The sequence below is a fragment of the Thalassophryne amazonica genome, chromosome 15 (genome assembly GCF_902500255.1).
Source record: "Thalassophryne amazonica chromosome 15, fThaAma1.1, whole genome shotgun sequence".
Classification (NCBI taxonomy): domain Eukaryota; kingdom Metazoa; phylum Chordata; class Actinopteri; order Batrachoidiformes; family Batrachoididae; genus Thalassophryne; species Thalassophryne amazonica.
Genome location: NC_047117.1, coordinates 36405541 through 36417463, shown reverse-complemented (window position 1 = coordinate 36417463; position 11923 = coordinate 36405541). Strand labels below are relative to the sequence as shown.

At 40.3% G+C, this 11923-nt stretch overlaps 1 long non-coding RNA gene across 1 annotated transcript; it reads right to left on the bottom strand.

The window, feature by feature from the left end:
* Nucleotides 1-502: 502 nt before the first annotated feature.
* LOC117526364 lies at nucleotides 503-6151 on the bottom strand. The gene is made up of 3 exons (XR_004565272.1): nucleotides 5936-6151; nucleotides 3169-3307; nucleotides 503-1050 (listed from the first exon to the last, which is right to left on the bottom strand). It is a non-coding gene; the product is annotated as an uncharacterized LOC117526364 (long non-coding RNA).
* Nucleotides 6152-11923: the final 5772 nt, after the last annotated feature.

The following is an 11923-nucleotide window of genomic DNA, read 5'->3' as shown; positions in this document are numbered from 1 at the left end:
TTACATGAGGGCGAATATTTTGAGATTTTCAAAATGTGTAATTCTCTTTGTTGTTTATGCCACATGTGTCTCTATTTTTTTATTTTTCTCAAACACCTTTTGGCTTGGCAGAAAGGTGGGTCTATCTCCTGAGCCTGGGTAATGGACTACTATCCATTACCCAGATTTACCTTGCTCCTACCCCCGGAAAGACGTGTTCAGTATTGCAATCACTCATGCTGATTATTATTCTGTGGCTTGGTGAGGGGTGAATATACTATCTCCTGTCTTGAAACATCTGATTGGGGTATGCCTGCCTTGAAATAACTAATTGAGTTATGCCTACGTACCTTGAAATAACTGTTTGGGACATGTGTTTTCATATACCTGTTTGTAAGCACATACTGTTTAGAATGTAGTTGATTGTTGATCATTTATAATCTCAGAAGCTAAAGACAAAATTTTAATGAAAATTCAAGAATTTTCATGTTATCAAACATAATTTATTGCTTTAAATGCACAATATACAAATCAAAATACATTCACGTTAGTACAACACGCTGGAAAGGTCATCAGTGTTTGTAAGGTAGATGTTATTTTCAGAATGTTTTCAGTCCTGTAGTGCTGTCCTTTACAGGTCCATATTTCAGCCATTTGGATGTGTTCAAACAGTATTTATTGCTTTAAATGCACAATATACAAATCAAAACACATTCACGTTAATAGAACAGGCTGGAAATGCTCAACAATGTTTGCCAGGTACCTTATGCCAGGTTATCAGGTACCTCCACACTGCTGCATGTTGTTTTCAGCTCCTCTCTGTTGCTGAGCTGGACATCATCTGCTGCAGCCTCTCTATATCTTTTCAGATGAGAGGCATTTGCTGCACCTGACAAGACCTTGCCACTTAAGTTTTTTAGTCTACAAGCACCCTTTTTCTTGATTTCCTCCATGGTGTATGATCCTATCCAATGCTCCCGTAGTTTGCCACCAGCCGTTTGTGTTTTTCATGTTCTTCATCTTAACCTATAAATGGTTGTCGCCCATAGAGGAGAAAGAATGGGGTAAAACCTATGAAGAAATTAAAATGAAATGATAAGAAACTACTCAGATTTCAGTTTGCCATCAACTGTGGCTTTATGAAATTGCAATTTAGAAGCAAACGTGAGGTAAAAAGTAGATGATTTTTAGCCAAGACATTATATAAACATGGTTATGTATATTTTATATTATGTAAGTGTATATATATATATATATATATATATATATATACACACACACACACACACACACGAGTATATAGGGTGTCTCAAAAAAATGTACCCAAAAGTATTTTGACAGTACAGAGAAACCAATCAATATCATCACATTTTCTGCTTGACCATGTGGCCGAAGCATGTAATTTTTCTCCCCAATGCACAGTTTTTAGTTCAGCCTTTCCTTTTTGATGTTTTAACCATTTATCTTTTACACCACATGATTTCAGTTTAATTTCAATTTATTTTCATTTACATAGCGCCAAATCACAACAAAGTTGCCTCAAGGCGCTTCACACAAGGTCTAACCTCACCAACCCCTAGAGCAAGCACACAGGGAAGAAAAAAAGGGGGCCTAAGACAGACCCCTGCGGAATCCCAAATTTCATGCCACTAAGGTTAGAGGTAGTGTTATTGTACAAAACACAGAGAGAACAACTGGTCAGGTATGACGACAACCATGCAAGGGCATTCCCAGTAATCCCAAAATGATTCTCCAGCCTATCGAGTAGAATATCAATCAATCAATCAATCAATTTTTTTATATAGCGCCAAATCACAACAAACAGTTGCCCCAAGGCGCTTTATATTGTAAGGCAAGGCCATACAATAATTATGTAAAACCCCAACGGTCAAAACGACCCCCTGTGAGCAAGCACTTGGCTACAGTGGGAAGGAAAAACTCCCTTTTAACAGGAAGAAACCTCCAGCAGAACCAGGCTCAGGGAGGGGCAGTCTTCTGCTGGGACTGGTTGGGGCTGAGGGAGAGAACCAGGAAAAAGACATGCTGTGGAGGGGAGCAGAGATCGATCACTAATGATTAAATGCAGAGTGGTGCATACAGAGCAAAAAGAGAAAGAAACAGTGCATCATGGGAACCCCCCAGCAGTCTACGTCTATAGCAGCATAACTAAGGGATGGTTCAGGGTCACCTGATCCAGCCCTAACTATAAGCTTTAGCAAAAAGGAAAGTTTTAAGCCTAATCTTAAAAGTAGAGAGGGTGTCTGTCTCCCTGATCTGAATTGGGAGCTGGTTCCACAGGAGAGGAGCCTGAAAGCTGAAGGCTCTGCCTCCCATTCTACTCTTACAAACCCTAGGAACTACAAGTAAGCCTGCAGTCTGAGTATGATGATCCACAGTATCAAATGTAGCACTGAGATCTAACAGCACCAGAACTGTAGTGGTGTCCGAATCCATTGCAAGCAGAAGATCATTCACCACTTTAGTGAGAACTGTCGCTGTGGAATGATATTTTCTAAAAGTAGACTGCATTGGCTCAAAAAGATTTTTCTCAGTAAGGTGATCCATGAGCTGCTGTGACACCATCTTTTCCAGAATTTTAGAGCAACATGATAGATTTGATATCGGCCGACAGTTTTTCAATATATCAAGATCAGATTTCTTTAGTAATTGGTTTAATCACTGCAGATCTGAAATATTGAGGAACAGATCCAGAGGTTAATGAGAGATTAATAATTTCCAGCACTAGAATGGGCCACAGGTCCTTAAACAGTTTTGTTGGTATACGATGAAATAAGCAGGTTGTGCTTTTTGTAGACATTACGAGTTATGATCAATGTAACCTCCTCACTGAAGTTTCCTAAGAAACAAATCATCTGTCTCCAGTTTTCCAAAAAACCACTGAGCAAATTCAAGTCTCCTTGCCATTTGATGGGAAGTTAGTTCATTCTGAGACTGAATTTTGTATGGAAAGAGATGCAAGTCAGGCCTGAGGATGCATTGCACAGAACGCGCAGATTTTTGTTCTCCAAAACTAGCAGCCTGTCAAAACTAGCAGCCTGTCAAATTTTCCTGATAGGATTACTGTATAACACTTGTACTCAAAACTGGCTGATATGATTATAGCATAGCACTCACAGTCAAAACTTACGGCCTGCCAAATCTACCTGATAGGAAACTAAAGAATCATACCTGTTGAAGCATGTACAGCTGTTCTGTACGCAAACAGGACACCATCCAGCAGGTCTGCCCACCCATCCTCGGAGCCTTCCAGGAGTTTCAGCAAGCTGTTCTGTGTTGTGTGGTTTTGTCTCTCTACTAGTCCATTATCCTGCAAAAGTAGCATAAATGATATTTACAAGTTCGAAAATGAAATGTTTTGTTATAAATATATATTAACCTGTCCATGTCTGTTATGTTTATATTTCAACCTTTCTGTCTTATAACTGGATTGTCATGGACTACCAAAAAAAAAGTTGAATAAAAGAAAGACGCTTGACCATCAGCCACACTGACGTGTTTAGACTGGTCTTTGAACCACACTGGTAGTTATCTACGACATGATGAGCTTCATTAAGAGCCTTGCAAAACACACTGTACTGCATATTGCAGCTGTCTGTACAGCACAAATAATTGTTGGTCCCTCTTTGACCATAAAAACGATACAAAAAATCATTTAACTGTAGACATAACCATAGACCTATTTTAGTGCTTTATGCTAATGCTTTGTCAGCCCACTGAAGGTCAAGGTCGTAAGGCTCAGAAAACATAAAAGGCTAACAGCATACATAGAAATGATAATCACACATATTAAAGAATCCTTGCACAGACATACAACCCCTGGCAAAAATTATGGAATCACCGGCCTCGGAGGATGTTCATTCAGTTGTTTAATTTTGTAGAAAAAAAGAAAAAATTATGGAATCATGAAAAACAAAAGAACGCTCCAACACATAGTATTTTGTTGCACCACCTCTGGCTTTTATAACAGCTTGCAGTCTCTGAGGCATGGACTTAATGAGTGACAAACAGTACTCTTCATCAATCTGGCTCCAACTTTCTCTGATTGCTGTTGCCAGATCAACTTTGCAGGTTGGAGCCTTGTTATGGACCATTTTCTTCAACTTCCACCAAAGATTTTCAATTGGATTAAGATCTGGACTATTTGCAGGCCATGACATTGACCCTATGTGTCTTTTTGCAAGGAATATTTTCACAGTTTTTGCTCTATGGCAAGATGCATTATCATCTTGAAAAATGATTTCATCATCCCCAAACATCCTTTCAATTGATGGGATAAGAAAAGTGTCCAAAATATCAACGTAAACTTGTGCATTTATTGATGATGTAATGACAGCCATCTCCCCAGTGCCTTTACCTGACATGCAGCCCCATATCATCAATGACTGTGGAAATTTACATGTTGTCTTCAGGCAGTCATCTTTATAAATCTCATTGGAACGGCACCAAACAAAAGTTCCAGCATCATCACCTTGCCCAATGCAGATTCGAGATTCATCACTGAATATGACTTTCATCCAGTCATCCACAGTCCACGATTGCTTTTCCTTAGCCCATTGTAACCTTGTTTTTTTCTGTTTAGGTGTTAATGATGGCTTTCGTTTAGCTTTTCTGTATGTAAATCCCATTTCCTTTAAGCGGTTTCTTACAGTTCGGTCACAGACGTTGACTCCAGTTTCCTCCCATTCGTTCCTCATTTGTTTTGTTGTGCATTTTCGATTTTTGAGACATATTGCTTTAAGTTCTCTGTCTTGATGCTTTGATGTCTTCCTTGGTCTACCAGTATGTTTGCCTTTAACAACCTTCCCATGTTGTTTGTATTTGGTCCAGAGTTTAGACACAGCTGACTGTGAACAACCAACCGAGGCCGGTGATTCCATAATTTTTGCCAGGGGTTGTATATCATGAGTGGACACTAAACTTTGTATAGGTTATCACATCACAAAAAAAAAAAAATCATTGGAGCAAGGTCAATTTCAGTGTGTACAGGGGTCAAAAGTTAAAGTTACTCCAATTTTGGTAAAATAACAGTGGTGTAAATTATTGGGTGTGCTAATAGGATTAGTAAATAATAGTTTTGACTGTGTTGAATACTTGGTCTCCAAAGTAAAGGTCAAACAATTTCAACGTCCATTGGTTTCTATGACATGTGACGTGTTACTCTGTAACACAATACCTAAGCATGACACATGGTGCAAACTATTCCTTTTTTAAAACCCTATTAACTCAACCAATAATTTGCATCACTTTAGCAAAATTATAGCAACTTTAACTTTTGACCCATGCCTAAATTGAAATTCACCTTTGTCACCATTCTTGCTGTTTTTAACCCCATAACTCCATAACATTCAGTCACAGATAGCCCAAACTATACCTTTTTGGAATCTTTGTGATCAGACAAATAATGTGATATAGTTCTCAGTATGATTGGATCATTTTAAATTTTGACCCCTGTGTAATTCTTCAATTGACGCCTACCTGGCTGCCTATTGAAAATTTAGGTGGCAAACGTACTTTTACAAAAAAGTAATGTCTAAGTAGTATGTGTGCCAATTTTGGCACTTGTTTCCAGAAATGAACAATTGTTGCAGTTATCTGCTCCACTATATTGTTTGTTAATATTGTACAGTACATGTACATTCTACCCCAGATCCTTGTGATTCTACTGGCACTCCATTCCGTTGTGTATGATCTGTGCACCCCTTCATCAAAGGATTTTGTTGTTTTTGTTTTTACATAACTTCTGACTCAAAGGCTTCATGTAAGGAAATCATTCAATTCAAAAGTTCTACTCTAACCCTTTTTCATATACTCATCGTCAGCCAGCTTGACATTTTCACCTAAATTTAAACATAGTCTCTTTATAGATGTACATGTTGGCATATCTTCCTTCACACTTCATAAAATGGTGCCCATATTAGTGAACAGATATACATACCTGTGGATGATATGCACTTGTGACACGATAGTCCACACCTGTTAGCTTGTGCAGTTCTGCCTGAACTTGGTTTACAAATTCTCCACCTTGGTCAGATATCTCAATTTCAGGGCACCCATAACGGCAGATCAGACCATGAAGAAACTTTGCCACAGCTGTTGCTGTTTTATCCACCAAGGGGGCGGCTTCTGGCCACTTTGTGAAGTAATCAATGGCTGTTACTGAAAAAAACAAAAAATAACAATCAAATATCTGTCATGTACATATTTCCAGATACACGTTCACAATTCTTTTTTACAGAGCATGCACAGGATAACAGAGCTTAACAAGAGCAATCAGAGATTTCCAACATCTGCCAATCCGGATCCGGTGTCCCGAAGAGATGTCATTCCTGTCGAGAAACCAGCCACCTGCGCAACTGCACATGTGCAAGTCTCTTGACCTAGTTTTTCACCCATCCCCCTGTTGGGACTGACGTGCCCTCTTTACCGCGCAACTGCCCATGCACATTTCTTTCTGCGATGGACTGACCAAGCGGCTGAAGGAGACCCACATCAAAGAAAACCCACCTACGTTTTGATGTTGCATGTAAATATGACAGCAATAAGTGTCTTTTCAATTTTAAAAAGTTAAAATTTGCATGTACACGCTGTATTTACAGCACAATATTGTCGGTACACTCAACTCGACAGAACATTCACACGGACAGTTGAGCTCTCTCACTGAAGGAAACGCACATTAGTTTTGTCTGTGCGTGAAATTACAACAGCAATAAGTGTATTTTCGAGTTTAAAAAAGTTAAAATTTGCATGTGCATAATCTCACTTTCTTTGGTTCATCTCAGCCTGGTTTTTACATGCAAATAATTTGCGTCATCCTTTTGTTGCTGTTTTAACAACCATTAGGAATTTTTTGAGAACAGCTGGTCCCAAGTCAAGTCACAAGACTTGACTTGGGAGTTGCTGATTCATGACTTGAGAGTGACTTAATGGTGACTGTATCCCACCTCTGCCATTTATACACTCAACAAAAATATAAACGCAACACTTTTGGTTTTGCTCCCATTTTGTATGAGATGAACTCAAAGATCTAAAACTTTTTCCACATACACAATATCACCATTTCCCTCAAATATTGTTCACAAACCAGTCTAAATCTGTGATAGTGAGCACTTCTCCTTTGCTGAGATAATCCATCCCACCTCACAGGTGTGCCATATCAAGATGCTGATTAGACACCATGATTAGTGCACAGGTGTGCCTTAGACTGCCCACAATAAAAGGCCACTCTGAAAGGTGCAGTTTTGTTTTATTGGGGGGGATACCAGTCAGTATCTGGTGTGACCACCATTTGCCTCATGCAGTGCAACACATCTCCTTCGCATAGTGTTGATCAGGTTGTCAATTGTGGCCTGTGGAATGTTGGTCCACTCCTCTTCAATGGCTGTGCGAAGTTGCTGGATATTGGCAGGAACTGGTACATGCTGTCGTATACGCCGGTCCAGAGCATCCCAAACATGCTCAATGGGTGACATGTCCGGGTCTTGTCACGGTATCTCTGTGCATTCAACATGCCATCAATAAAATGCACCTGTGTTCTTTGTCCATAACAGATGCCTGCCCATACCATAACCCCACCGCCACCATGGGCCACTCGATCCACAACAATGACATCAGAAAACCACTCACCCACACGACGCCACACACGCTGTCTGCCATCTGCCCTGGACAGTGTGAACCAGGATTCATCCATGAAGAGAACACTTCTCCAACGTGCCAAATGCCAGCGAATGTGAGCATTTGCCCACTCAAGTCGGTTACGATGACGAACTGGAGTCAGGTCGAGACCCCGATGAGGATGACGAGCATGCAGATGAGCTTCCCTGAGACGGTTTCTGACAGTTTGTGCAGAAATTCTTTGGTTATGCAAACCGATTGTTTCAGCAGCTGTCCGAGTGGCTGGTCTCAGACGATCTTGGAGGTGAACATGCTGGATGTGGAGGTCCTGGGCTGGTGTGGTTACACGTGGTCTGCGGTTGTGATGCTGGTTGGATGTACTGCCAAATTCTCTGAAACGCCTTTGGAGACGGCTTATGGTAGAGAAATGAACATTCAATACACGAGCAACAGCTCTGGTTGACATTCCTGCTGTCAGCATGCCAATTGCACGCTCCCTCAAATCTTGCGACATCTGTGGCATTGTGCTGTGTGATAAAACTGCACCTTTCAGAGTGGCCTTTTATTGTGGACAGTCTAAGGCACACCTGTGCACTAATCATGGTGTCTAATCAGCATCTTGATATGGCACACCTGTGAGGTGGGATGGATTATCTCAGCAAAGGAGAAGTGCTCACTATCACAGATTTAGACTGGTTTGTGAACAATATTTGAGGGAAATGGTGATATTGTGTATGTGGAAAAAGTTTTAGATCTTTGAGTTCATCTCATACAAAATGGGAGCAAAACCAAAAGTGTTGCGTTTATATTTTTGTTGAGTACATTATTCTTACATTCATGGATTGGAGCTTCAGTTATAGTTTGGACTTTGGTATTTACCATCAGCCTCAATTCTTTCACTGTACAGGCAATTCCAGCTGACTACCGGGCTTGCTGACATAAACGACTGGAGACAAATGCACTTGGTGACCTTCGACCTTGATCTCGACCATGAATATGGAAAATCTGGGCACATTTATATTATGTAACTTATTTGGAAATGCAAGATGACCCTTGCGACTTTGAGGTCAAGGTCACTGATGGAGTATATTCAGAGATGTCAATGGGTAATGAGATTAAAGCCTGAAAATTACATAATTCCAATTTTCATGCAGTAACTTTATGCAAATAAAATGCAAGATCCAATGAGATAAATTTTACACTGGAAAAAAAACTGCATTGCTGTATGAAGCTAGGGCTTGCTCGGATGCCTGCATGGTAAAACTGAGATGACTCATAATGGTTGGTATGTGGTCACAACAACCATTGTGGCAAGCAAACTCAACCTATCCGAGACACACTCATTCATGGTGAGGGTGGAAATCTGGGGGAGATGGGGGAGGGGCAGAAAAATACATTGAACCAATCAAAATCAGTGATAGTTCAAACAAAGGTGACACATTTTCATGTGCCTCCATCATAAGGGCACAGAGTGCATACAGCATTTATTCAGTACACTAAAATTGTGACTTCAAATTGAAATCAATATCAATTTAATGACTTTAAATCCGAAAATACATTTGCTCATTTAGGCATAACAACAGTTCTCGCATTCGGACATCCGGGAACTTCCTAGCCGGAAGCGAGCCACCATCTTTGTTTGGGGAACTCGAGCGACTTCGGTAACATCAAAAGCACCATAAAAATGCCCAAAAGTTGTTGTGTTCAGGGTTGTGCAGCCAACAAAAACAGTTATTCTGAACTGCACTTCTATATTACACCATCTGAGAAATGCAGGCGTGAGAAATGGCTCGCTGCAGTCAACAGGGCCGCTGTAAACACCAATGGGAGTATCAACAAAAAGAAACGATGGAGTCCCGAGTCTGGTCACTGCTATGTGTCTTCTGCTCACTTCATCACTGGTAAGTGCTTTTTGTGTTAATATTTCTGAATTGAGGTTGGAGTCAGGATTCGTTTGCAATTTTCAACACTTTGAAAATTTTACAAAGCGCCAGCTAAAGAAACTAAGCTGGAAGACGGTTAAACAATGTCTCCGAAAGTCAATGCAAGTCCAGATTTCTTGTTTCATTTTGGCTTTGGTGTCCTTCGTTAGTGCCATGTGGCTGGGGATTAATTGATACAATTATGCATATATTCTTATATGTAAAAAAGAATACTCACGAGGACTCTTGATCAATTATGTGTAGACGTCTTTGTAATCAACCTCTGGCCATTGTTTAGGATCGTCTAACCAGTCGTCTGCAATAATCTTATACAGTGCACACTCCTGGCCAGTAGAATCTCTCTGTGATTTTCTTCTGTGTCTTGTCACGGCCAAAATGACCTCCCAGAGCCTTGGCTTCCTTGGTTTCACCAAGTCCTTCATGACAAGCTTTGAGAATCCTGTCCCGCTCCTGTTTATCTAAGATCACTCTGACTTCATTACCTGAGATGTAAAAATAGAACAAAAAAAATATTGTAGTCTGGCTGAACTACCTTTGAACTATTCAAATGAGATACTGGCTTGACTTGAAAAATTATTTAGAGATACAGATAATCATAAAGGCTCTGTGAAAATGATTATGAGCCCTAACTAGACTTGCCTAAAAGGGGGTGGGGGGGAGCTTGCCTAAAGGATTGCTATGTTTGTCCATCTACCCATCTGTGCCTGTACACACCTTCTCCATCATTTTTTCATGGTTTGCCTTGAAATTTTGCATAATGATTCAGCTACATAGGCTCTTTGATTTAGTGATCTCAAACTTTCCAAATTCCTTCAAAGTTTTCACTGAATATTGAGTTTTCAACATTAAAAAAAACAACAACATGACCTAGGGCACTAAATCTCAGCTTTGTGATGTATGTATCACGAATCCCATGATTTTAGAATCACAGCATGGATGATAGTCAGAACATGCAACAAGTAAAAATTTTGAAAAGCAAAATAAACTGTCTGTGTCATCTGATGTCATACTGTAATTGATTTCAGCCATAATGATTAAGAGCGCAAATTTTCATATCCCTTTTATCAGCAAGTAAACATTATATCACTTGGATAAGATGTGTAAGTCATTACCTAAACTTGAACACAGGCCAGTGTTATCACTGTTTTCATAAAACTGCAAAATATTACATGATTTTGCTTCTATGTAACCTTGGATCTTCATAGAATGCAAACGTACACATGGAACCAATAATTATCACTATGCTTGGTAAATGTCAATTGATGTTTTGACACATACAGCAAATGAAACCAAAGCTGTTTTTTGTATACACTACCAAAGTTAGAGGCACCTGAGTAATAGTAGAGGTGGGCGATCGATCCTAATATTGATAATATCGATACCAATGCTGGTATTGATACTGAACGATCCTCGTGTAGAAAGATCGATACTCAAGATTTTTTTTCCTCTCCCGCATGCACTGACTGCTGCGCACGCAGATTCATCAAAGTCTACTCTCTGTCTGTAAGAGCAGCGCTGCGCTGTGTCACACAACACGGAGCAACGCACCCTTGTATTGTGGTTTGTCAGCCCTCTACCTCAGGAGATTTTGTTTTAAGTTGTGCTGAGTGATATTTTTTAAGGCTGTGGCTACGGGTACAGACCCGTATCTACAGAGACCGTTCTAAAGATACGAAGGGTGTCTTACCGACCAATCAGAATGCGCAAATATGTCCGTACCCATACCATATGCGGCTAAAGGTCCGGCAAGGCTTCAAAGCGTATCCGTACATTGTCCGTATCTGCAGTGAACCCATGGAGCTGTATATGAGAACTAGAGAGCACACTCCCAATGCTGCACACAAAACAAAAACGTCCCTTCATGGACAGCGACATGACGCCCCGTAACCGGGGGATTTCAATGGGGATTCGCGATTGAACACACTCAGAAAAATGCTCGCAAAATACGTGTTAAAATGCCATTTTGACCTGGATATCGAGCCAGTAAAATTAATTTACATTAAATTATGTCAGGAAAGTATTAAACTTACTCTGACACACACATTCCCAAATATTAGTGTTGAAAGTTACACGGATCTGCGCTGTTCAAGCTGCTGAACTGAGGCGTCCTGCTGCAGTTCCTGTGTTCAATGCAGCGCGGCTCCGTACCTTTAGCAGTCCCGCAGAAGATCAATCAATCAATCAATTTTTTTATATAGCGCCAAATCACAACAAACAGTTGCCCCAAGGCGCTTTATATTGTAAGGCAAGGCCATACAATAATTATGTAAAAACCCCAACGGTCAAAACGACCCCCTGTGAGCAAGCACTTGGCTACAGTGGGAAGGAAAAACTCCCTTTTAACAGGAAGAAACCTCCAGCAGAACCAG